The 27,138-nt window shown below is 45.1% G+C and overlaps 1 protein-coding gene across 3 annotated transcripts in view; it reads right to left on the bottom strand.

Annotated features, from left to right (window-relative positions):
- The window catches only part of COL5A1 (collagen type V alpha 1 chain), a 180,704-nt gene that overhangs the window by 140,768 nt on the left and 12,798 nt on the right, over positions 1-27,138 (bottom strand). The gene's annotated exons all lie outside the window — the stretch shown is intronic.

Raw genomic sequence — 27,138 nt, 5'->3', positions numbered from 1 at the left:
GGAAACCCTCAAACAAGCGCAAGCTAGTGGCCATCAATAGCCCTCTTCTCTATGAATTGGCCCAGTCCTCTTTAAAGCCATCCAATCTGGTGGCCATCACTGTCTCCCCGGGGGAACAAGATCCATAGTTTAACTCTCCGCTGTGTGAAGACGGACTTGCTTTTGTGTGTCATGAATCTTTCAACATTCAGCTTCATTGGATATACACGATTTCTAGTGTTATGAGAAAGGGAGAAAAATGTTTCTCTGTCCACTTTCTCAAGGCCGTGCATCATTTTACAAACCTCTATCATGTCACCTCTTATTCTCCTTTTGGATACAACCAAAATCTAATGATCAGGTGAAATTTCAGAAGCAAGGTAAACGGGGCTAACTCAGTATAGTGAAGTGACTTCTTTATTTTGGCTGAGGAAAATAAATTCTCCTTCTCGCTGACACTTTCCCTCAGGAACCTCAATATGTTGTAAGCTTTCCCTGGCATTTAAATGCATTAAATATCCCAAACCCCAGTTGTTTACATTCAACAGAAGAACAGTGTCCCCTCTTTTCAGCGACTTATTCTATTCCCAATATAGTTTTCTGTAACAGTTTTATTTTTTAAAAAGTGTTTAAAACAAAAACTACTCCCCAAATTACAAACAAATATTTGCATTTCTCTTTCTTTCTTTCTTTCTTTCTTTCTTTCTTTCTTTCTTTCTTTTCTTCAGATGTATCCATTTCTGCCAAACCTTGGGCTAATTAAACTATCTATGGCCTTTTAAACGGTGGGTAGGGGAGGAATTGTTTTGTTTGTAACTATGTTATATATTCTTCTTTATTTTAAACTGCCCAGTGTTCCTTAGATGAAGGATGGTATACAAATTAAATATAAATAAATAAATAATGTTTAAAAACCCCACCCAAAGCGCTTTACAAAAAGAATACACAACCTATGTAACATGTCAGTGTAAACAACAATACCACTGATCCAGGGAATAAGATTTAAGTGCCCATGCAGAATTTTCTTTCTGAGATTGAAAAAAAAAGTGTCTGAGGTTAAAAGAACCCCCCCCCCCGACTTCCACTATCACTACAAAATTCATCTTGCAACGTTCCATGGGGAAAGTCAGATGAGATTGTTGCAAGGATGCCCTTCTGGCCAGCATTATGGCCTGCTTGACTTTGATGGCTCAAAATAACAATACTCCCAGCAGATGGAAAGCTCATTTTCCCTACAGAGAGTGTGGTTTCTACAAGGTCCTGAAAGGGACTCCTCTCCTGAGCCAGAGGATGGCATGAAGGATGTGCCCTCCAGCCAGGAGAACCCAACTAACACATTTGAAGTTCTCGCCTGCGGAAATAACCCTGAACCAACTATGAGTCCTCCGCTATGCTCTGCCAGGTCTGTAGGTTGTGGGTGGTTAACACCATCACCCCAGTAAGTGCGAGTGTGCAGCAGTTGTGAAAATTACAGATTCTGTGTTTGGGATCATTAGGAAAGGAACAAAATCTGCTGATCTATGGTGTGGACAATATACTGATATATCGTCCAAAACCAGTTTAAAGTCCATATGGTGATATCGGTTTCATGTTTTTTGACCTGGCAATATATCACAAATTATTATGTGTCTGTGCAGCCTCTATGCAAAAATCACAATGTGGGAAAAACCGTGAAGGCAGGCAATGCTTCTCTTGATTCTTGCAGCCCCTGTTTACTCTGCCGGCTCCTGCAGGAGGCAGCAAATCACAAGAGCAGGCAATGGCACAAACCACGAAGCTGTAAAAACCATGAAGCCAGCCAATGCCTCTACATAGTTCCATCCTCATTTCAGACCTTGTGATAGATCAGTATATCACGATGTTTAACTGGTGATATAACACTGGGTTGAAAACCAGGCATCGCCCAGCTCTAGTTGCAACATTTGGCACTTTTTAGTTTTGAAACGGGCAAGGAAGAGGCAGCACGATAGAAGTTTATAAAATGATGCATGGCATGGAGAGAAAGGATAGAGAAAAGCTTTTCTCCCTCTCACATAACACTTGTGGATATTCAGTGAAGCTGAATACTGGAGGATTAAAGACAGGGAAAAGAAAGAACGTATTCAAACAGCACATAGTTGAACTATGGAACTGCCTTCTGCAGGAGGCAGTGATGGCCACCAACTTGGATGACTTTAAAAGAGGATTAGAATAATTCATGGAGGAAAAGACACCAATGCTTCTGAATACCAGTTGCTGGAAATGGTAGGTGGGGATAATTTGCTCTTGTGCTCGAATCCTACTTGCAGGTTTCCAACAGGCACCTGGTTGGCCACTGTAAGAACAGGGTGCTAGACTGGATGGACCAATGGTCTGATCCATTAGGCTCTTCTTATGTGCTTAAGTCTCAATGGGACTCAGGAACAGGCTTCCATAATATTCAGACACACACACACACACACACACCGCCTCTTTCCTCTAGGTTTACTCTGTGGCCTGCTAACACAAGAAGGCGCATGAATTTTCATTGCCAGAGGGAAAATGACTAAAATATGATTTGGCTAATCACTAGCTGTAATATGCCTGAGGAAAAGACAAGAACAAAGGAAGGAAGAAGTGGGTATCTTGTTGGAAGTCTGCCATGGCGCATGCCTCTGCTCAACCGCCGATCAAAAGCAACTTTCCTTTTCTATGGATGCCACATGGCTTCCCTCCTAATGCCACCCTTGAAGATGGCACCTGCCTAATGCAAAGGCTCGTAGGGTGTGATAAAACAGGCTGTGCAAGGGCAGGCTTTACGTGATGCACTGCACATGGGGCTGCCTTTTGGCTCCATTCAGGAGCTGCATCCAGCACAGAATGTGGCAGCTAGGCTCTTAACCATGAGAGCTTGCCAGGAGCATATTAATGACGGTGAAGGAGCAGCTGCGTTGGCTGCCAATTTACTACTGAGCCAAGTTCAGGGTGCTTGCTCTGACATATATAGCCCCACTGAAATGAACAGATGGTGACTAATTTGGATCCATTAATGTCACTGGGTCTACTCTGAGTAGAACTTCATTGGATATAAATATTAAATATCTGGTGGATCATCTGCTCCCACAGACACCTGCTCAGGTGGTACATTTGTGCAGAGAGACCCCCTTATCCATGCAGCATTTACTGAGCATTTGGGACACAGCCACACATGAGGGTCCTCTTGATGCTGGTTCCCCACTGGTGGAATGCCACGGGCATTAGAGTGGCACCGGCCTGGATAGGTTTTCATAAGAACATAAGCAGGGCCTACTGGATCAGGCCACTGGTCCAACTAGCCAAAAGAAGAGCCTGCAGGATCAAGCCAGAGGCCCATCTAGTTCAGCACCCTCTTCTCACAGTGGTCAACTTGTGGGAAACTTGTGGACAGAATTTGAGGCCTTGAGCACTCTCCCCTCCTGTTCTTTCTAGCAATTGGTATTATTATTATTATTATTATTATTATTATTCCCTGCCTTTCTGGCTGGGTTTCCCTACATTAACACATTAAAAACTTGCCTAAACAGGGCTGCCTTCAGATGTCTTCTAAAAGTCAGATAGTTGTTTATTTCCGTGACATCTGATGGGAGGGTGTTCCACGGGGAGGGTGCCACTACTGAGAAGGCCCTCTGCCTGGTTCCCTGTAACCTCACTTATCACAGTGAGGGAATCGGCAGAAGGCCCTTGGAGCTGGACCACAGTGTCTGGGCTGAACGATGGGGGTGGAGGTATACTGGGCCAAGGCTGTTTAGGGCTGTAAAGGTCAACACCAGCACTTTGAATTGTGCTCGGAAACGTACTGGGAGCAAATGTAGGTTTTTCAGATCTTGGCGGCCACTCCCAGTCACCAGTCTAGCTGCCGAATTTAGTTGTAGTTTCCGGGTCACCTTCAAAGGTAGCCCCACATAGAGTGCATTGCAGTAGTCCAAGCGAGAGATAACTAGAGCATGCACCACTCTGGTAAGACAGTCTGTGGGCAGGTAGGGTCTCAGCCTGTGTACCAGATGGAGCTGGTAGATACCTGCCCTGGACACAGAATTGACCTGTGCCTCCATGGACAGCTGTGAGTCCAAAATGACTTCCAGGCTGCACACCTGGTCCTTCAGGGGCACAGTTACCCCATTCAGGACCAGGGAGTCCTCCACACCCACCCGCCCCCATCCATCCTTCAACCACCTCCAGGCACTCACACAGGACATTCACCACTTTCACTGGTTCTGATTTAAAAGAAATACTGATGAACACCCAGCCCAAACCCCCTAATGATCTCTCCCAGTGGCTTCATATACATGTTAAAAGCATGGGGGAGAGGACGGAACCCTGAGGCACCCCACAAGTGAGAGTCCAGTGAGACTCATCCCCCAATACCACTTTCTGGACATGGCCCAGGAGGAAGGAGCAGAACCACTGAATAACAGTGCCCCCAGCTCCCAGCCCCTATAGACGGTCCAGAAGGATGTCGTGGTCGATGGTAACAAAGGCCACTGAGATATCCAGCAGAACTAGGAAGCAGCTTTCACCTTTGTCCCTAGCTCGCCGGAGATAATCCACCAGCTTGACCAAGGCAGTTTCAGTCCCATGGTGAAGCCTGAATTCTGACTGGAAGGGATCCAAATGGTCTGCATCCTCCAGGCGTGCTTGGAGTTGTTCCGCAACCACCCGCTCAATCACCTTGCCCAAAAATGGAAGACTTGAGACTGAGTGATAGTTGGCCATATCGGCAGGGTCCAAAGATTTTTATTAAGAATTGGTTTAATAACCGCCTCTTTCAGCGTGTCTGGGAAGGCTCCCTCACAGAGGGAAGCATTCACCACCCTGCAGAGCCCACTGCCCAGCTCTTCCCGGCTTGCTTTTATGAACCAGGATGGGCAAGGATCAAGGAGACAGGTAGGTTTCACTCGTCCAAGCAGCCTGTCCACATCCTCAGAGGTATCAGATTGGAAATTATCCCACACAACTTGACTAGATGGTAGTCTAGTCTACAGGACTCTAGCATTCTCCTGCCCCCACCCTGCTCCCATAGTGGAGTCTACCTCTTTCTGAATCTGAGCGACTTTATCTGCAAAAATCATTGCAGGAGATCTTGGGGTCCTTACCAGGCCCCAATGATGCAGGTGGTTTCGCTAAATTGTGAACCATCTGAAAGAGACTCGTGCTGCTGTTTTCTGCAGATGCAATAGAGGCAGTGAAGAAGGTCCTCTTTGCCATCGCTATCACCACTTGGTAGGCTCAATGTTGAGCTCTAACCTGTGTCTGTTCAGATTCAGAATGAATTTTCCACCACAGGCACTCTAGCCATCTCAGCAATTGTTTCATCACCCTCAGCTCCAGGTATTAAGGAGCACAGCTGCTTTCAACCACGGAGGCAGAGCACAGCTGGCGTGGCTAATAGCCATTGATAGCCTTTTCCTCCATGAATTTGTCCAATCCTCTTTTAAAGTCAACCAAGTTGGTGGCTATCCTGTGGGTGCAAATTCCATAGTTTAACTGTGTGCTGCATGAGGGGCTTTCTTTTTATCTGTCCTGAATCTTCCAGCTAGAATCTATGCTTGACAGGGCCTTTTTCGGGGCAGCCCCAAGTGTCTAAATTACAGAACATAAGGAAATAGGAAGGGCCTGCTGGCCTAATCCAGTATCCTGTCCTCACAATGGCCAACCAGATTCTCCAATGGGAATGCCATAAGCAGGACCCAAGCACAAGAGCACCCCTCCTCTCCCTCTAACAACTGCTACTGAACTGGTATGGCAGGGCAGGGCAATAACATACAGCTTCCCTCCTCATAATGCCAGCTCATGACATGTGACAGAGCTCAACCTGGCTGCATACACACATGGCATCTAGCAGAGCCTTTCCCTCAACCTAGCAATTTCCAGGCAGATATACTGGCTGGAGCTGATGTAAGTTATAGTCCATTCAACCATTGGCTAGAACCAGCTGTGGAGGAGGAGTGTGCACTTCTGTTCCAAGTGTGTGTGTGTGTGTGTGTGTGTGTGTGTTTGAGCATGGCTCTCAACCAGCCCAAACAAACCACAGGCTAGAATTTCAATATCAAAACCTGGCACAATGCACCACAGATTTTGCAATGGCATCTCTGCCCCCAAATCTCCCTAGCTGTTCTGGTATAGCAAGCCATCACTTGCCAGCACATCTGAAGCCAAGATCTCCTGTGGAATCAAATCCCCTTTTCAGCTATTTGCCCAGTTAAACCAAGTTCAGCTCAGCAGGTTGTAAAAGGAAGGTGAAAGCATGCCACTCCTGTGTTCATGACAGCCAGAGTCATGTAGTGCTCAGAGTGTAGGGACTGCAAGACCAGGGTTCAAATTCACATTCAGCCATAGAACCATAGAATCAGAGTTGGAAGGGATGCTGAAGTCTTCTAGTACAACCCCCTTGCAATGCAGGAATATCAACTAAAGCATCCATGACAGATGGCCATCCCAACCTCTGCTTCAAAGCTTCCAATGAAGGCGAGTCCACCACCTTCCAAGGGAGTCTGGATTTGCAGGCAGAAATAAAAGGCACCCACAAACACTACTCAGTCACTTCAAAAGTAAGTGCCACAAAAATCCTGAACCCTGCCCATGAGAATTTCACTGCATTTTCTCTCTCCCCATTGATAACATTTGAAGGCAGCATTTTTCATCAATTGATGGAGCATTTGAAGCCCCGCATTGGGCAAAAGGTCCCTGCATTGATGGGGGTTGGACTAGATGACTCTTATGGTCCCTTCCAGCTCTGCAATTCTGTGAAAGAGGCTTCTGTGAAAGAGGAAAAGCCCAGGATAAGTTTTTGACACAGCAGTAACCTATTACCCATTGTATTGCCTTCTGTCAAAGCGACGTCTAAGCAGCCAGGCACTGAGCCCAAAGGAATCTGTTTGCTATTTAGCTAAACTGTGCAAAATTTGGATTAAATGAATAAAATTCCAGGCATGTCATGGAAATTAACCACATAGGCATGATTTATTCTAATTTAGCTGGCAGTTAGGACCTAACAATCATGTAGTCATCTTTGTAACCATGAGAGCTAGCCACTTGAGTTTGGTTTTAAATAAAAACAGGAGATTTTTCAGGAAGCTAAGGTTTTTCCTACAGCTATGTCTAGTTCCATTTCATGGAGCTTCCCCTTTTTATCAGCAGTGGAGCAGACTAGCTGGTGGACAAGGGGTTGGACTACCCTCGAGGTCCCTTTCAACTCTACAATTCTATGATTCTATCCATAATTCCATTGCATTCCATTTCTGCACTGATCTGCAAATTATTTCTTTAAAAAATACGGGAAACACATATTTGAAAGCATTTCGCACCTCCCGCAAAACATTTTAATATGTGTTCTTTCATATATTCAGTTTGGTGCACAGAGGAATTACCGTCTGCACCCTTAATCCGAGAGGTGCAAATCGGGTAACTTTGTATCTGTGTTTCATGAACAAGGAATTCAATGGATATTACTCCAATCCAGCAATCACAATTATGGAATGTGGCAGGGGCTGTCTTTCCAAGGTAAAATGTCAAGATGTCTTCAGATTAATTAAATCCCAAGCAATTGGGTGTTTTTTTTTAAGTGTTTCCTGTTTTTTCTTTTTGGAATATTGGCTAATTCATTAATTCAGTTAATTCATTAAATCTGGATATGGAGTTTCCCTTTTTTAAAAACAAACAAACAAACTTTGATTTTAAGCTGATACAGAAAGTTTGCCACAGTTGGCGACGTGTTAGGAAATGTGTTCTCTCTCTCTCTCTCTCTGACTCTTTGTCATCTACGTTTTCTGGTTTGAAAAAGAATGCAATAAAAATAAATAAATAGCAGGCCCACTAATCAGGAGGCACCATTTTCGTTAAGGCAGTTTCTGATATCCTACAAGAAATGGAATAAGAAAACATTGACTAAGGTTGTCAATCAGGGTCTGTCGATGGCAGCCCCATGGTGTAATCCAAGCTTCTCCTGTGTCCTCCACAATCCTTATGCTCAGCAGGGCAGAATGTCTTTACTAGGACCACTTCCAGGCTGTCACCACAAAGATTGGGCCCATTGCTGTTATGTGATGGTATAGAACCACAGAATTGTACAGTTGGAGGGATTCCCCCTAAGGCCATCTAGTCCAGCTCTCCACAATGCAGCAATCACAGCTAAAGAATCGCTGATAGATGGCCACCCAGCCTCTGTTCATTGGATGTCCATTGAATGAGGAAGTAAATATTTCCTACAACCCCAAGGTCTCATTCCTGGTCTGTCACTGTCAAATCAAGACCCCATGAGAATAGATTTAAGGGGGGTTTTTTTGCCCCAGCATTCATCACTTTACACTTGTTTACACTGAATTGCACTTGCTGTATTACTGCTCATTCATTCAGCTTCCAGACGTTTTTGCCAAGTGGGATAGCTCAGTTGGTAGAGCATGAAATGCTTAATCTCAGGTTTGTGTGTTTGAGCCCCACTTTGGGTGAAAGGTTCCTGCATTGTAGGGGTTTGAACTAGATCATCTTTGCGGTCCCTTCCAACTCTGTGATTCTGTGAAATGTCTTTTTAATTTAGTTGTGCCTTGGGCTTAGCAATGTGGTGATATAAAACCAATAAATAAATATAAACAAATGTAAGCGAGTTCACTGGCAACCAGCTCAGGCAGCGCTCCCTGGATTTTGTGCAAATGCTCAAGTTGCAAGGTTTAGGGGTGGGGAGGAGAGAGGTTTAGTGTCGCATGGAGTGGCTGAGAGAGACCAACCATTGGAGAGGCCATATGGGAGATCCCTGCTTGCTTAGTCATTCTGGGAAAACTGCCACATTCCACAGCACAAAAACGCTCCATTGCTAAGCCAGAGAGGAGATGGGGGACTTTCTACAAGAATTTCACCTTTGGAATGGCCTCATAACCACGATTGCAAAGGGCCCCCCCTCCAAATTCCTCAACTGCCTGCCTGCTTCGTTCCACTTAGCTACAACAAGAACTGAGCATTATATGCTAAGAAGATGCTGCGATACAGAAGGCTGAAAAATTGCAATCAGAATGGCTGATATAGATAGGGAGGTAGACAAGATAGGGAAGTATGTGGGGATATAGATAGGACATTGAGAGGGAGAGGGAGATCCATTGTTAGCCATACTCAGAATTGGGGAGCAGTGAATTTGTCAATTTCCATTTCTCCCCATTTCTCTTTTTTCCCCAGTTCAGTTCTCTGCATTTCAACACCAATTTGAGATTATTATTTTTTAAAAAGCTTCATGAGAATTCATAAAACAATTAAGAATACATCTGTCCATAATGGTTAGCTGATTTCCAATTTTAACTTTCTTTATGTGTGTGTTTTTATTGCATGGTTTAAATATAATTGTTGTTAAACCACTCTGATTGATTGATTGATTGATTTTGTGCATTTTGCTGCAGATTTCTCCAAGGACATTTTAAAAATGCAATTTCCTCTAATATACACATAATTGCAAAGCAAGATTGCCTAAAATAGCAAACCTGAGTCCTGTCAGGGAAAAACGTGGGGTATAAATAAATAAATAAATAAATAAATAAATAAATAAATTGTTATAGATTAAGGGTAAACCCTGGAAATTAATAAATTCTAGGATTGTGATTGCTTGGGTTGGGAAGGGAGAAATATAAGCTGCAGAGGAATTCCTGGGTAAATTGGCCAAGCCAGGGTCATTAAGGCAACAATAGAGGGCCATTGAGGGCCCATTGCGGGTGGTTGCCAATGCAAGAGAACTCTCCGCCCACCCCCATCCCCCACCCCCGCTCCCAGGTATGAACAGAGACAGGGGTTTGAAAGGTTACCAAAGTGATGGGGAGTGTTTGAGGGGACAGGAAAAAGTTTTTCTGGGAAGAAGAATGGGAGGAAAGAGCTGAGATCCATCTTGGAGGGAGGCAGCCTAAAGGTTGCCTTCAGTGCAGCCTCTGGAAATGTGTATGCAGTAACTTCTGGACTCCCCCCATGCAAACTGAAGGTGTAAACTGGTGAATAAACCATGGTTCTCAAAGTATGACAGTCTCCACCGTGTCTTCCATTCTCCAAAGGGACATGGACCCTGGGTGTGTGCCTGAGACCTCATGGGCTCTTGCCACCGCTCTGCAAAGAGAGAGGGGCCGGCACCCAGCTTTTGTGACACTGGTGTCAGTTGTGGGATCTGTGTTTCCTGGAGAGAAGGCTAGGAGCGATGTGTGCCTGAAGTTGAAAATGGATGAGCAGTCCATGCTGATCCTGGAACAGTGCCAGGAGTGGGAAATGGAGGGGTACAGGCAGCAAAGTGTTGTTTTCGGTAACATATGCATTTTTATGAACACTTTACATAAGGATATGCAGTTTTGTACACATTACTGGGGCGGGGGTTGTTTTGCTGTTCTGTTTATTTACTTGTTAAAGGTAAAGGTAAAGGTACCCCTGCCCGTACGGGCCAGTCTTGACAGACTCTAGTGTTGTGCGCCCATCTCACTCAAAGAGGCCGAGGGCCAGCGCTGTCCGAAGACACTTCCGGGTCACGTGGCCAGCGTGACATCGCTGCTCTGGTGAGCCAGAGCCGCACACAGAAACGCCGTTTATCTTCCCGCTGGTAAGCGGTCCCTATTTATCTACTTGCACCCGAGAGTGCTTTTGAACTGCTAGGTTGGCAGGAGCAGGGACTGAGGAACGGGAGCGCACCCCGCCGGGGGGATTCGAACCGCCGGCCTTTCAATCGGCAAGCCCTAGGCGCTGAGGCTTTTACCCACAGTGCCACCTGCGTCCCATATTTACTTGTTACCCTGCATTTTATTCTGTGAACCACCCTGAGATATTATGATAAAGGGAAGTATATAAATCAAATGAATGAATGGAGAACTGCATTGCAAAACTCAGAAGCAGGCAAATTTCAAAGGGTGGTTAATTTTTTTAAGGGAATACACACCTAAAAATAATTTTTCATGTGGATAATACACCACCACAACCAAAAAGAAACCCTGAAGTTTTAATTCAGAAATAGGAGAAAATATGGGTGAATGTGTGCTAAAGTGATACATGTGGGGAGGGGGACTGATTTGCTCACTCTTACTTTAGATTTTCTTAAAAATTAGAAAAGCAGTTCAAAAAGCCATGAAAGTATGTGCCAGAATAAATGCGATCACCTTGTAGATGACATTAATATTTATGTTCCATTGTTCCCATGCTACAGCTGGGATGCCTGAAGCTGTAAGGGAGAGGCTTGCACGATTTGAACCTGCCTTTCCTAGCTGGCAGCTCATATGAATTGTAGACACTATACACCCACATTATTTGCTCGGTTTTAAAAGCAATTTTCAGGCAATCAATTACCGTATAAGAAAAGCCTGCTGGATCAGGCCAATGTCCCATCTAGTTCAGCACCCTGTCCTCACAGTGGCCAACCAGATGCCACAAAGGGAAGCCCACAAGCAGGACCTTGAGTGCAGCAGCAGCAGCAACATTCTCCCCTGTTGCGATTTCCAGCAACAGGTATCATTCAGAGACATTGACTGCCTTTGATTGTGGAGGTGGAACAGAGCCGTTGTGGCTAGTAGCCGCTGACAGCCTTCTCCCTGTATTTGTCCAGTCCTCTCTTTATGCCATTCAAGTTGGTGGCCTTCACTGCCTCCTGTGGGAGTTCCATATTTCAAGTATGCACTGTGTGAATAAGTCCTTCCTCTGTCCTGAAACTTCCAACATTCAGCTTCATTGAATGCCCGTGAGTTCTTGCATCACGAGAGAGGGAGAGTAACTGCATCTATGGAGTTAGTGCCCCTGATAGCATGGAGGCCTCCACCCTATGACCACGCCATGCCTATCAGATGCTGAAGGATGGATCTAGATGTTCTCAGAATCCATGCAGCTATGGGCCTGTTTCCTCCACCAACATCCTATTGACTGACAATGTAGTCAGAATCAAAAGGACACAAACCAACCAGTCCACATAAGGGAAATGTTTGGCTGTAGTTATGCCTGTTGTTAGACCACCAAGGTTAAAGAAATAAGGTGAAAAGCAGACTTTAATGAAGTGTCCATCAGGACCAGGGGGCATGGAGGGGACACCTTGACTTAATTGGAAAGTTCTGTGTTGAGTGGAAAAAGGACCACCCACAGCTACACTTTGGATGGATTCAGAGTCATTCTACGGGTACAATAAAGATGATCTTCTATACCTTGGAAAGAGGCTAACTATAAAGACAGTTTAAATGGCTAACAATATAAAAAAATACAGGGCCAGCTTGTCCTTTTGGGCAGAGAATAATTTTAAATGAGATGCATGAGGGGGATTGCAAGTTGCCCCCATGAAAAAAATCCATAACCCTCAACAGAAACTTTTTCCTTCCTTGGAAATGCCTAAGCCTTCAATCTTAACTCAGTATTTTGCCAGTGATCTCTAACTGTGATGATCCTACCCCAAATCTAAATTGTCCTTATTCGTAACATCACTGCTATGCGGTGTGACTATTCACTACAAGGATCAAGCAGGAAATATTTCTGCCCCACCGAAACTACTCTTTTAAAAACCCAGAATCAAACTGAAAGAGTATTTCATACAGGCATAAAACTTTTGATTTCCCATGAAATTCCTCAGCCATGCAGAAACTTAGAGAAATCGGGGAGGGCCTTGGCTCAGTGGTTAAGAACATCTGCTTTGAATGCAGAAGGCCCCTGGTTCAGTAACCACTGGCATCTCCAGAGAGGGCTGGGAAAGACACCCCCTGCCTGAAACACTTTGGATTATCTGATTCAAGTTGGATAAAAGACCAGGACCACATCAGGATCAGGATCATAGGATTGTAGAGCTGGAAGGGACCCTGAGAATCATCTAGTCCAGTGATGGCCAAAACTTGGCCCTCCAGCTGTTTTGGGACTACAATTCCCATCATCCCTGACCACTGGTCCTGTTAGCTGGGGATGATGGGAGTTGTAGTCCCAAAACAGCTGGAGGGCCAAATTTGGCCATTAGTGATCCAGTCCAACCCCCTGCAATACAAGAAGCATAGGAAGAGCCCTGTTTGATCAGGCCAAAGTGCCCAGCGTCTTGTTCTCACAGTGGCCACCCAGATGTTTCAATGGGAAGCTCGCAAGCAGGACCTGAGCACAAGAGGAGCTCTCCCCTCATGCGTTTACCAACAACTGGTGTTCAAAAGCATTGTGGCAAGCAATGCTCCTCCATGCATTTGTCTAATCCCCCTTTAAAGCCACCCAAGATGGTGGCAATAACTACTTTCTGTGGGAGTTCCCCAGTTTAACTATGTGCTGCATCATGGCATGAAGAAGCCTTTTATTTATTTATTTACTTCTGTTAAGTCTGGGAGGCCCCCCCCCCCCAACTTATGCATTTTCTTTCAAAGACAGGATGTTAAATCAGATGTGCAGGCACTCCCATGGCCCAGAGTGATTCTTCACAGGGAACTTCTGGCACCTTTTGTGTGTGAAACGCAAAACTGGCTGACACCGCCAACCTGTAGAGGGAGCTGGCAGCCGCCTCCACTGCCTAAACTGACTTTTGTAAAATCAAATGAAAAACTCACGCTTAAACAAGCAAAGCCTTTTTCCAGCTTTGCTTGCCCTCGGGTAAAAACCACGACTTTTTAGATTTCACAGATGCAGGGAGCAAAGTCAAGTGACGGAGTTCTGCCCAACAGAAAATGACTGGAAATTTCGATTTACAATCTAGGCTGTTTTCTTACCCAATCTGTGTGCAAAATAAACTACTTGGACTCAGTGTTCTCTTGCTGCAGATGAGCATTGGACTTGTTTCCCTGGTCCAGGGTGCCAGGTTTTTAATTTAACTTGCAAAATCCACCCTTTTCTGCTACTCACTTCAACAGAGCAGGCAGCTCCATAAGCAAAGGATGGACCAAACAGTAAAATCCCATCCTGTTTCCATCACGCTGCTCCATTCCATTCTGTTTTGCACAGATTCCACACACCCAAGATCCCACCCCAAGATCGTATGAAAATTTCACATTTGAACTTTATGTGTTTTATGAACAAATGCTCAGTTTCCAACACCTTTAAATGCATTTTCATTTCCAATAGAGGTTGGGTGACCATCTGTCAGAGATCCTTTAGCTATGATTCCTGCATTGCAGGGGTTGGGCTGGATGACCCCTGGGACCCCCTCCAACTCTATGAGTTTATGATTCTTTGCTTTCATTTCCCCCCTGAAGATCAGTTTGCAAAGGCTTTTGGCCCTAAAACACAATTAATTTGGTGTGTATGTGTGTGTTATTAGGTGGTTGTTTTTATTTTGATTATATATGTTGTGGTTTTATGTTTATCTTTTATGTGAACCGCCCTGAGACCCCCAGGGGTATAGGGCGGTATATAAACTCAATAAATAATAATAATTAATTATTAGAACAAATTGATGTGGTTCCTGCATTGCAGGGGGGTTGGACTAAATGACTCTTTAGGTCCCTTTGAAGTCCAGACAGTCATACCTCGGGTTACAGACACTTCGGGTTGCGCGTTTTTGGGTTGCACACCGCGGCGAACCCGGAAGTATCGGAACAGGTTACTTCCGGGTTTTGGTGCTTGCGCATGCACAGAAGTGCTAAATCACGCTTTGCACTTGTGCAGAACTGCCAAATTGCAACCTGCGCATGTGCAGACACGCCGCTTAGGGTTGCGAACGTGCCTCCTGCACGGATCACGTTCGCAACCCGAGTGTCCACTGTAATTCTATGAAAATACTGATAAGGTACAAGGTTTAGCTTCCCAAGAATATACAGGATTCTAAATCATTCTGAACAGATTTTTTTTTTTTTAAGTCCAGTCTTATTTATCATTCTGCTTCTATTGAGGCTGACCAAAGGCTTTAAGACAGAGCTGAGGAACTTCCAGACTAACCTATACAGGGCTTGGGATTCTCAGGGCAGACTCCATGACATCCCTAGGATCAGCTCTGCTCCATGCTCTCTCCTCTTGATTGCTTTTGCCTGTTTGGAATGTCCCTTCTAACTTAGGTGTGGTTGATGCACAGTTTACTGTGCAAAACATAATGGTCACACCTGTTGCTTTTTATACTATTGCTTCTGGCCCTGTCCACCTCTCTAAGATAGCCCTGTACGGCAGAGCGATAAATCAGTATATCATCCAAAATCGATTTAAAGTCCATATTGTGATATTGTTTTCACAATTTTGGCAATATATCGTGAATGTGTGTGTGTTTGCTATGCAAAAATCACAATGCAGGAAAAACTGTGAAGCCAGACAATGCATCTACATGGTTCCATCCTTATTTTGGATATCATGATATATCAATATGTCAGCACGTTTAGCTGGTGATACATCACCATGTTGAAAACCAGATATTACCCACCCCTGCTGTTCACCTCTACATAGTTCCATCCAGTGCTCCTTTTCTAGAAAAATAGGTGCTGGGACTCACCACAAATGCCTCCCTTGTTCTCTTATAATGGCAATGGCGCCCACCTGAGAGGTGCCGGAACTGATTTCCCATGAGTTTTCCCTGAAAAAAAGCCTGGTTCTATCCTTATTTCAGACATTGTCATGTACCATATTTTTCCATGTATAAGACTAGGCTTTTTTCCTTAAAAATTAGTGGGTGTCTTATACAGGGGGCAATCCCTCTCCCATTTGCTTAAATCTGAGTCCCCCAAAATAGGGGGCATCTTATACATGGGGGTGTCTTATAGACAGAAAAATACGGTATCTCCGTATATTGCGATGTTTAGCTGGTGATAGATCACAATGTTGAAAACATCGCCCAGATATCGCCCAGCCCTATAGCCCAGGAGGGCATGTGACTGAAAAAGAAGATCCCCATCCACCTCTGCTCCAAGAGGTTCCAAACAGCCCATGATAGTGATTGTCACTGATCATCTGTCAGTCACATTGAGAATGCAAAGTAATACATCCCCTGCCTCTGGAGGTTCCATTTCCCCTACATCTGCCAAGCCTTGATTTAAAAATCGCCAGAAACAGCTCCCCATATCTCACATCAGATTGGCTTAGAAACTACATGAGCTATAGGGCTGGGCTATATATCCATATATCGTCCAAAACCGGTTTGAAGTCCATACTGCGATATCGGTTTCATAGTTTTTGACCTGGTGATATATTGCAAATCATTGCCTCAAACTGGTTTCAAGTCTATATCATGATACCGGTTTCATAATTTTTGACCTGGCGATATATTGTGAATCATGATGTGTGTGTGTGCTATGCAAAAATCGCAATGCAGGGAAAACCATGAAGCCAGCCAATGCCTCTCCATCTTTATTTTAGACATCCTGATATATCAGTATATCACGGTGTTTAGCTGGTGATGTATTTCTCTCCACCACCACCACTCCCAAATAATCAACAACTTTTCCATACCAGGGATGAGGAATGAATTTGGTTCAGCTGATGTTTAATTCTGGATCTATCAAATCTGCAGTCTCCAAAACAATCTGTGAACTGATCCACAGGTACCCTTTGAAATTAGCCCTTGTCCGAATTTAACAACGTGGTTCTCCAATCAGAATTTACAAAAAATTAAGTGTGCATATATTAAGGTTAAATGTTTGTGTGCATGTATTACAGTTAAATGTGTGTGTCTATGAATACAAACTATAAAAATGCTTCATATTGAGAGAAGTGACTTGCAAAAATATGTACATTGCTCATGACTGCACACAAATACATTTTATTAGATGAGTCGCACTAAAATGCTGATGAATTTTTGTAATTATTTTTTTAAATCACGAATTGTTAAGTAAATGTTGACAACTGAATTTAAGATAGAAAAAATGAGAAACAGGGAAGTGACTTTGACAGACCCTTCCATCCCTATTCTGTACACATCAAATTCACTCACAGTTTTCCTGGGTTAAGCTGTTCAAAGCAGCCTCTGCGCAGACAGATGGAAACTATGGTCGTCAACTGCTTGAAAAAGGACTGTATAGGAGATCTACACTACATGGAGATCCTAAGTTGTGGAACAGAAGCCCCCGCCCCAGCAGGTGACCACCCTGCCCAAAGGGTCCCCCCCCCCCCCCCGTGGAGGTGGGCTTCTGAAACTCAAGCACAACTTTCCTGGATGTGCAAAGAAAATAAATATGCACAAAAGGGAATTGTGACATTTGGCACAGCATGAACCAGGAACCACAGAAAGAAGCCACATAAATATTTTGACTTACTGGTTTTGAATACCCCTGAAGATGAGTGTGGCTCCTGGGACCTTTCACTCCTAAGCCTCCAGGAAAACGGCTACGAATTCAGATCCAGAAATGAGTATTATAGACAAAGCCCAGAACTTTGATTCCAAGAATAATGAAGATTTTGACAAATGAGATATGGGCCAGGAAGAAAGAACTAAATTAGATTGAATTGCCAGGGTAGGGTGAGGGAGAAGACCTATAACGCACCCACTCCTCATTCATGGATCACTGAAGACTGTTGTAAATTTGTGTGCATATATTATAAATTTATGTGGAGGAGGTCACACCCTTTCCTCCTTGAGGAAATATTTTCTGTTATGGTGAGGAGCACATTTCAGAAACACAAATGTAGATTAAATATCAGTGGTAGTAGTGATTCATAGACTCACAGAGTTGTAGAGTTGGAAGGGATCCAAAGGGTCATCTAGTCCAAACCCCTGCAATGCAGGGGTCACAGCTAAATGACCCCTGACAGGTAACCATCCAACCTCTGTTGAAAACCTCCAAAGAAGGAGAGTCTACCACCTTCCTAGGGAGTCCGTTCCACTGTCAAACGGCTCTCACTATCAGAAAATTATTCCTAATGTTTAGTCAGCATCTCCTTTCTTGCCATTTGATTCCGCTGGATCAGGTCCTACCCTCTGGAACAGCAGAAAACAAGCTTGCTCCATCTTCCATGTGATAGACCATCAGATATTTGAATATGGCTATCAGAGAATCAGAGAATTGCAGAGCTGGAAGGGATGACAAGAGTCATTTGGTCCAACTCCCTGCAATGCAGGAACCACAGCTAAAGAACCCCTGTCTTATACTGAGTTAGATCTTGCTCAGTATTGTCTACACTGGCAGTGGCTCTCTAGAGTTTAAGGCGTTTAGGCTGGCCTTTGCAAGACCTACCTTGAGAGGCCACACGGGACTGAACCTAGAACCTTCTGCCTGCTATGCAGATGCTCTAACACTGAGCCTAGTCTACTCTTTCCCAGGCTAAACATTCATAACTTCTTCAACTGTTCCTCATAAGGCTTGGTTGCCAGGCTCTTTGTCATATTGGTTACCCTCCTCTGCACATTTTCCAAATTGTCAATATCAGTCCGAAACTACGGCGCCCAGAACTGGACGTACTCCAGGCAGTGGAATTGACTCCCCCAGAAGGTGGTAGGCTTTCATTCACTGGAGGTTTTTAAGTGGAGGTTGGATGGCTATCTGTCAGGGATTCTTTAGCTGTGCTACCTGAACTGAAGGGGGCTGGACTGGATTGTTGGTGACTTGTGGAAGTCAGTTGGTTATTCACCACACCCCAACGAGTGTGATGTTATCAGCAGAGTATGTGGAGCCCCAGCAGAGTCTTCAGAGATTTCTTGCTCCCAGCAGAACATCTTCTTCCAGAGTCCCCAATTAAGAGGAAAACTCCTCTCCCACACAGTTCAAAGTAACCAAGTGTTTATTGTCTCCAGATGCAAGACTAAGCTAAACACTGCTATCTACTTTGTGCAGTCCTTATGGCCTTTGAGGTAAAGATACACATGTATGGAGAGATCCATCAACTCTATCACCACACTAGCTAACGCTGCCATGGAAAACCCACAGTCTCTTCCCCTGACTCTCACAGATTCAAAGTCAGACCCTGCCAGCAAAACAGGGCAGGAAATGAACATGCAACAGGACTAGACTTAATGAAAGCAATGCCCTGTCTCTACACATCTCTACACCGTCTCTACACATAGGCATACGACCTGAACCAATGGGAGGGTGAATGGCTCAGAAAGGCACGCAGTCGACCTGGCTGGTGTTGCTATGGTAACCCAGTGTGCCTAGCACCCTTATCTCAGCACATCCAGATGTGGGGGATGTGCTCCTCAAGACATGAGCCCGAGCACTGTGTAAATTAACCCATGGTTCACATAACACGAACATGGATGACCCTCAGGGTCCTTTCTAACTCTATGATGCTAAGCCATCTCTGCAAAACAGCCAATAAAGGTAAAGGTACCCCTGCCCGTACGGGCCAGTCTTGACAGACTTTAGGGTTGTGCGCCCATCTCACTTAAGAGGCCGGGGGCCAGCGCTGTCCGGAGACACTTCCAGGTCACGTGGCCAGCATGACATCGCTGCTCTGGCGAGCCAGAGCCGCACACGGAAACGCCGTTTACCTTCCTGCTATTAAGCGGTCCCTATTTATCTACTTGCCCCCGGGGGTGCTTTCGAACTGCTAGGTTGGCAGGCGCTGAGACCGAGCAACGGGAGCGCACCCCGCCGCGGAGATTTGAACTGCCGACCTTTCGATCGGCAAGCCCTAGGCGCTGAGGCTTTTACCCACAGCGCCACCCGCGTCCCTAAACAGCCAATAGTTTTGCTATAATAACGTTGGAACATTTTAAGTTACCCATCCATAAAAAATGGCCTCCCTAACCTCTGTGGCTCAGCAGGAAAAGTATGGGCTAAGCTGCATTTCCCTCCTCTCTTTTAGTTGGGAGGAGGGAACTGGGGTGACGTTGGGGGCACATTGGCCTGTCTCCCAACCCTCTCAGACTGCAGAGCTCTCTCTGTCTTTTTGCAGATGCTCCATTTTGCTTCATAGCAGGAATTTCCACCATGCCTCATTTAATCATGTGTTGAGTGATATTAAGCAGATGTGGATTACCTGACTGAATCTGTCCCATTGCTGTCAGCCCTTGCTTGCTAAAATGGAAAAACTGGCTCAGTCCTGCTCCATCTACTCACTCCCAAAGAAACCGAACAATGATCCCCCACCCCTTGCTACAGAGCCTTGTTCAGCTAACTGAAGTAACAGGATCCAGAGGCCTTTGCCTTGGAATCAGCATCTCTGCTCAGCATGTCCACTCTGTAATCATAGGAGTATAAGAAGAGCCTGCTGGATCAAGCCAATATACAATCTAGTCCAGCTTCTTGTTCTCACAGTGGTCACCCCAATGCCCACAAGCAGGACCTAAGCACAGGAGCGCTTTCCCCTCTTGTGGTTTCCAGCCACCAGTATTCAGCATAAAGGTAAAGGTACCCCTGCCCGTACGGGCCAGTCTTGACAGACTCTAGGGTTGTGCGCCCATCTCACTCAAAGAGGCCAAGGGCCAGCGCTGTCCGAAGACACTTCCGGGTCACGTGGCCAGCGTGACATCACTGCTCTGGCGAGCCAGAGCCGCACACGGAAACGCCGTTTACCTTCCCGCTAGTAAGCGGTCCCTATTTATCTACTTGCACCCAGGGGTGCTTTCGAACTGCTAGGTTGGCAGGCGCTGGGACCGAACAGCGGGAGCGCACCCCGCCGCGGGGATTCGAACCGCCGACCTTTCGATCGGCAAGCCCTAGGCACTGAGGCTTTAACCCACAGCGCCACCCACGTCCCTTAGTATTCAGCATAGAATCACAGAATTGCAGAGTTGGAAGGGACCCTGAAGATCATCAAGTCCAACCCTCCGCAGTGCAGAAATATGCAGCTGTCCCATATTGGGATCAAACTTGCAGCCGTGATGCTATCAGTACCACACTCTAATCAACTGAGCTATCCACATGGTGAACATCGCTGCCTCGAGTCGTAAGATTTCCTACCTGCTCTTCACTAGAAATTCACACGGTATCTTACAACAGTTAAGTTACAATGATAAGAACAGATAAAACCAAATGGAACCATTCCAAATGGAACCAGAATGGTATTATGGGGTTGGACATGTGTCCTGAAGTTGTGATGCAGCTCTGATGGGCAAGAAGGGCTCTTTAAAAATATGTGTTTTATGTAATGGGATTCATTGAACATTGGCCTGCCTCCTCTCCCTCTTGAACTCCAGAACTCTCTTCATGCTAGCCCTATGCAAGGATCATCGCTGCTTCTCTCCATGTGCCCACTAGAGTTCAATCCTTTCTCAACCTCACAGACATTCAGTGAAGCTGGATGTTCTTCCTTCACTGCTGGAAACAGAATACCTCTGAATATCAGTTGCAGGGACCACAGGAGGGGAGAATTGCTGTTGTGCTCAGATCCTGCTTGCGGACTTCCCATTGGGGCATCTGACTGGCCACTGTGAGAGCAGGATGTTGGTGAGGCTATCATCCAATCCAGCAAGGCTCTTCTTATGCACCTAAGTTAAATAACTTGGTGTTCCAATCTGCAAATGCATGAGCATCAGTTTGGGTCAGTCCTCTGCAAAAAGAAGATCCAAAAAGCCCCTCCTCCTCCTCATATGCTTGCTACCAACCAAAGCTTGTTGGCAAAACAGCAACAATGAACCCCCAATTTCTTGATCCACAGTACCTTGGAACATCTCAGAATTCCTAGTATTTCTGAAATGCCCAATTGCTTCATGACCAAAGAGGGTTGCATTCTCCTCCCTGGTGGAAACAGCAACTGTAAGAGAGACCGAAGCCCTTTGGATGCCAACTTCTATTTATTTGGATAAGACAATGATTTCCTACTCGCCCGCAGGCTACACAATTCCACCTTTCTTGCTTCGCAGGAGGAAATTCCTTTGAAGAACAATGAATTCCTGTTCCCTTAAAAAAAGAAAACCCTCTGTATGACTGTACTTTCCTCAAATTTCTAACCTAGTTTCCCAGTCCCCTGTGAAACGAGGTGGACAAAACCAGGCATGAAACCTAATACACACACACACACACACACACACCCCACATCCTGATGCACTCATGCTAACTTGCCAAGCTAATGCCATAGAGAAAGTGGATGGAGAGAGTTTTTTCTCCCTCTCTCCTAAATACTAGAACTAGTGGACATCCAATGAAGCTGAATAGGGGAAGATTCAGGATAGAGAAAAGACAGTCCTTCTTCCTGTAGCGCAGGGTTAATCTGTGGAACTCACTCCCACAAGAGGCAGTGATAGCCATAGACTCAAGTGGCCCTAAAGGGGGGGGGGTAGCCAAATTGGAGAATAAAGTAACCATGCTCTTCCTTTGTAGCTGGGCATTCCATCAGTTGTTGAGAATCATAAGCAGGGTATCACAATTTTTTCCTCAGGGTTACTTCTGAATTGGATTCATTGGTGCAGGAACTGTATTGGTCCATTGGTCCAGTAACTTGGTAGCTGGTGGTTGTTGGATGGGCAGCTTTGGGCCCAGGTTCAATCCCTGCTGGAATCTCCCTGCCGGGAGGGAAAGACCTCTGCCTCAAACCCTGGAAAGACACTGCCAATCAGTGTAGACTACAATGAGCTAGACAGACCAATGTAAGACAGCTTATTTATTTACAGCCAAGAGGATTGGGATCTTGCTTTTAGAAGAGGGGCTATAACTCAGAGGCAGAAGGTCCTGGGTTCAATTCCTGGCATCTCTAGGTAGGGCTGGGAGAGACTCGCTACCTGAAAACCTGGAGAACTGCTGCCTGCCAGTGTAGATAATACTAAGCTAGATTGAACCCAATTGCCTGACTCTGTATATGGCAGCTTCCTATGTAAGCATTAGGTCTCAAGGGGGCAGGTTGTAACTCAGTGGTAGAGCTTCAGCCCGTTCTTCAGAATGCTGAGGACTAGAATCTCACTCTGTGTTTAGGGGCCGGGCTATATCTCAATGGCAGCACATTCAGAAGCCTGATTTAATATAAGGCAGCTCCCTGTGTTCCTAAGAGATGAGGAACTTGACACTCAGAAACTAGGGCAGTGATGCACCATCATTTGATAGCAAGAGTACACTTCTCTGAAGAGCAGATAAGTTGTTCCCCTGTACAATGAGGAGAACACAAATAAATAAGGGCTGCCTGGCCTCAAAAGTTGAGCACAGTCACTATCTTTCTGCACAAAGCACTGCGCCCTCGTGAAGATTCATCACCTGTTTGGTCCTACTTTCTCCTAATTGACAAGCTTTTCGGCAAGCATGTCCTGTTATTTTCAGTAATGCACATTTTATTTGCACCACCGTGCCCATATGTGTGCGTTTTCAAACATGCTGTTAGGATAAGAACATAAGGAGAGCCTAGCTGCTGCATAAGGGCAAAGGGGATTCATCCAGTCCAGCATCCACTTCTCACGCTGTCTGTCCAGATGCCTGTGGGAAACCAGTAAGCAGGACCTGAGTGCAACACCAGATCTCTCCTCCCCCCCCCCCCCGGCAGTTTCCAGCAACTGGGATTCAGAAGCATTGCTGCCTCCAAATATAGAGGTAGAGCATTGCCACTATGAAAAGTAGCCACCGGTTGCCTAATATCCTCCATGGATTTGGCCAATCCTCTTTTAAAGCCCTCCAAACTGGTGGCCATTACTGCCTCCTGTGGGAGTGAGTTCCGTAGTTTAAGGACTTTCATTTATCTGTCCTGAATCTTCCAACATCTTAATTGGATGCCCTTGGGTTCTAGGGTTAGGAGAGGGAGGAAAACTATTCCCTGCCCACTTTCTCCATGCCATGCATAATTTCAAAAACTTCTAACATGTCATCTCTTAGTCACCTTTTTTTTCTAATGTGGCAGCATTTTCTCAGATGCTGCAGCCTTTCCTGGTAGAGGAGTTTCTCTGCCCCCTTGATCATTTTGGTTGCCCTTTGCTGAAACCTTTTCCAGTTCTGCAATACAGTTGTACCTCAGGTTACAAACACTTCGGGTTACAGACTCTGCTAACCCAGAAGTAGTACCTTGAGTTAAGAACTTTGCCCCAGGATGAGAGCAGAAATTGCGCTGCGGCGGCAGTGGGAGGCCCCATTAGCTAAAGTGGTACCTCAGGTTAAGATCGGTTTCAGGTTAAGAACTTAAGAATTAAGTTCATAACCAGAGGTACCACTGTATCATCTTTGAGGTGAGGTGACCAATTGGAGAACCACATTGCAAAAGCCAGAGCAGTGCAGATTTTGAAGGATAATAATGTTTACCGATTTGTGCATTGGTTTCAGAGGTATATTTTAAACTGGGGTGAGGAGTGGAGGTCAAATCGCCCCCTCCCTTTCCCTGCTGGCACTGGGGACATCTTAGCAGATTGCCTTGCTAGCAAACCAAGACCCATTTCCCCCTCAGAGTTGGTTCCAAGTCGGTGGACAGTTTGACAGCTTCCATGTTTGTGTTGGACGTGCCTTTTGCTTCCAGCACTCCAACTGTGACAACAGTTTCCGTCTGAATGTTCCAACCCCCTGAGTGAGACACTACGGTGACCCGACGCCAACATTAATGCAAAACATGCTCGGTGACAAAACAATTTATCATTCCAGGCATTTTTTACGCCCAGGCACAGAAGAATAAAAATGCAGAAGTTCAGAGATACTCAACGCCAACATATACCTTACCATATGCATTGGTGAAGAGAACCTGTGTACTGCTGCTGCAGTGGTTAGAGAGTCAGACTGGGTCCTGGAAACCAGGGTTCAATTATGCCACTCAGCCATGAAGCTAACTTGGACCAGCCACTACTACTCAGCCTAACCTACCTCACAGGATATATATATATATATATATATATATATATATATATATATATATAATTTTCTTTTTCAGGTTGTAATGTACAGCCTTTCTTACAAATCAGTTACATTTGTTGTGAGACATTAGTGTTGAGTACAGTATAAGCTTGAGGAAGAAGAGGGGGGAGAGGAGGGGTGGGGTGGTGAGGCTTATATTATTTTGTATAGTGTACGTGCAGAGTTTTGTGTCAGCGTCAACTGGGTAGGTTCTCTTATTACATTTCCTTGGTCGTGAGGTATTGGGGGGCAGGGTGTGGTTGGTTGTCTGTGGCTGGCTGCAGTGGGGTTGTTTGCGTTTGTGAGGGGGGGAGGGCTTGTTGGGTCAGGTATGCCAGATTCATTTGTATGCTGTGGGTGGATTCTTGTTGTTGTCTTGTTGGGCTGTGTATCTGATAAGGGGGACCCATACTGGGGTGAAGGAGTCCTATTTGTCCCTGTGTCAGTTTCAGTTTATTGGTTAGCTTTTCTAGTAAGGCTGTTTCCCATACAATTTGGTATCACTAGTCCATGTTCCCTCCTGACAGGTCTCTCCAGTGCCTGGCTATGAGGCTTCTGGCTGCTGAGAGTAGGTGGGTTATAACCTCTGAATAATGCGAGTGGTCATTATGATCTTGGAGATGTTCAGTAGGGCCAGTTCTGGGGTGAGTTCTAATACCTGTTTAGTTATTTTGCACATCTCTTATAGGACTGCTGTCCAGAAGGCTTGGATTTTAGGGCATTCCCACCACATGTGGAGGTATGTGCCTTTGGAGGTGCAGCCTCTCCAATGTCATGGTGAGGTTCCTGGGCATATCAGCACCAGTTTCCATGGTGTTGAGTACCACCTGTAGGTGAGTTTCAGAGTGAGTTCCCTAATTTTGGCTGATATGGACTTAAAGCGAGGTTTAGACCACATTCTAGTCCATTGGGTGGGGTTAATTTCATAGCCTATGTTGTGCTCTCATTGTTCTTTGATTGTGTCATGGGGGGTTGTGGGGTTTTGAAGCAGTATTTTGTATATTGTGGATACCATCCCTTTTCCATGCCCCTCTGCTGTCAGGAGAAGGTTTTTGAAGGTGGTCAAGGACCTAGTGGCTGCTGATTTTACTGGATTACTTAAGAAGGCATATAGTTGATGGTGTGTTAGCCAAGGTATTTGGGTGTCTCCCAGCTTGTCTTGTATTTCTTGTGTTGGTATGGGTTTGTTGTTTTTGTAGGAATCTTTTAGACAGTGTAGGCCTGTGGCTTGCCAGGTTTTTATCTGGAGGTTTTGCGCTGCGTGTTGGAATAGTGGGTGATAGGCCATGGGAGTTAGTGGGGATGGGAATGGAGATAGCTTGCCTACTTGTCCCTTCCAGGACCATGTGGATTTGTGCATTGTTGTGGGGATTTTCTTTAGTTTGTTTTGGAGAAATGGGTATGCTGTTGTCCTCACAGGATTGTTGTGGGGATTAAATGATGACTAGGACCTGGGAGACCAGGGTTCAAATCCCCACTCGGTGATGAAGTTGAGTGGGTGACTTTGGGCCAGTCACTGCCTCTCAGTCTAACCTATCTCACAGGGTTGTTGTGGGCATTAAATGAGGGGAAGAACCATGTGTGCCACATGGTTTGAGCTCCTTGGAGGAAAAGGTGGGATATAAATGCAATAAATGAATAAGCAAATAAAATATACCACTACATCACATCATAGTGCTTAAAATGTATGGTGTGAATGTGGCTACTACCAACTCCATGCTTTGAGTCAACAACATGCCTTCATCCAAGCAGAACGGTCCATTTGTTACCCAAGCTTTCTATACCAAGTGCCCATAGTCTTAAACCCACAGGCAAATATACCCCTTTCAATCTCCCCGAAGCCTCATGCTCCCATTTTGATTAATGGATTTCTAAAGTCATGCAAAAAAATTTTTTTTTTAAAAAAAATGATGCTTTGGGGGCAGGAAATTAAAAACAAAAAAGTTTATCTTACTCAGGGTCCTTTAATCAAGTGCAACACAAGTCAAATTGTGGAGACCACTGATCCAGTTCCAAGCCTGCCTGAGTTTATTTTTGCTGACTCAAGTTTTCTGATATGGTTGCCAGATTTTATTTTTATTTAGAGCAATCTGAGAATATCATGGGCAAGCTGAATGTTATGGATGCCCTCTTTAAGAAAAATATTAATCCAGCAACTATTATTTTCAATTTTGACAGATTGTCCTACTGAACACTTTTTGCTCTCCTTTGGAATAAAGGCTGTCACTTCTGGCAGACCCAATACTTGCCAGCTACCCTGTTGAAAAATGATGACATCAGCCTCCCAAAAGGAATCTAACTGGGGGTGAGGAGAGAGAGAATTAGTTCCCCATGTTACTCTGAATCATGCATTTTAGCTCAAAATAATAAATGGTCCTAAGCAGTCAGAGCTGGTCATAAAATGTGTGTGTGTGTGTGTGTGTGTGTGTGTGTGTGTGTTTTAGGTCTGGGCAATATATCAATATATCATCCAAAACCGGTTTGAAGTTCATATTGTGATATTGGTTTCAGAATTTTTGACCTGGCAATATATCAAGACTCATGATGCGTGTGTGTGTGTGCGCGCGCACACACACACACACACTATGCAAAAATCACAATGTGGGGAAAACCGTGAAACCAGCCAATGCTT

This window comes from Podarcis tiliguerta (assembly GCF_965153285.1).
Source record: "Podarcis tiliguerta genome assembly, chromosome: Z".
Taxonomy (NCBI): Eukaryota; Metazoa; Chordata; class Lepidosauria; order Squamata; family Lacertidae; genus Podarcis; species Podarcis tiliguerta.
The sequence above is the reverse complement of the archived record's forward strand: the minus strand, read 5'-3'. Positions and strand labels throughout refer to the sequence as shown.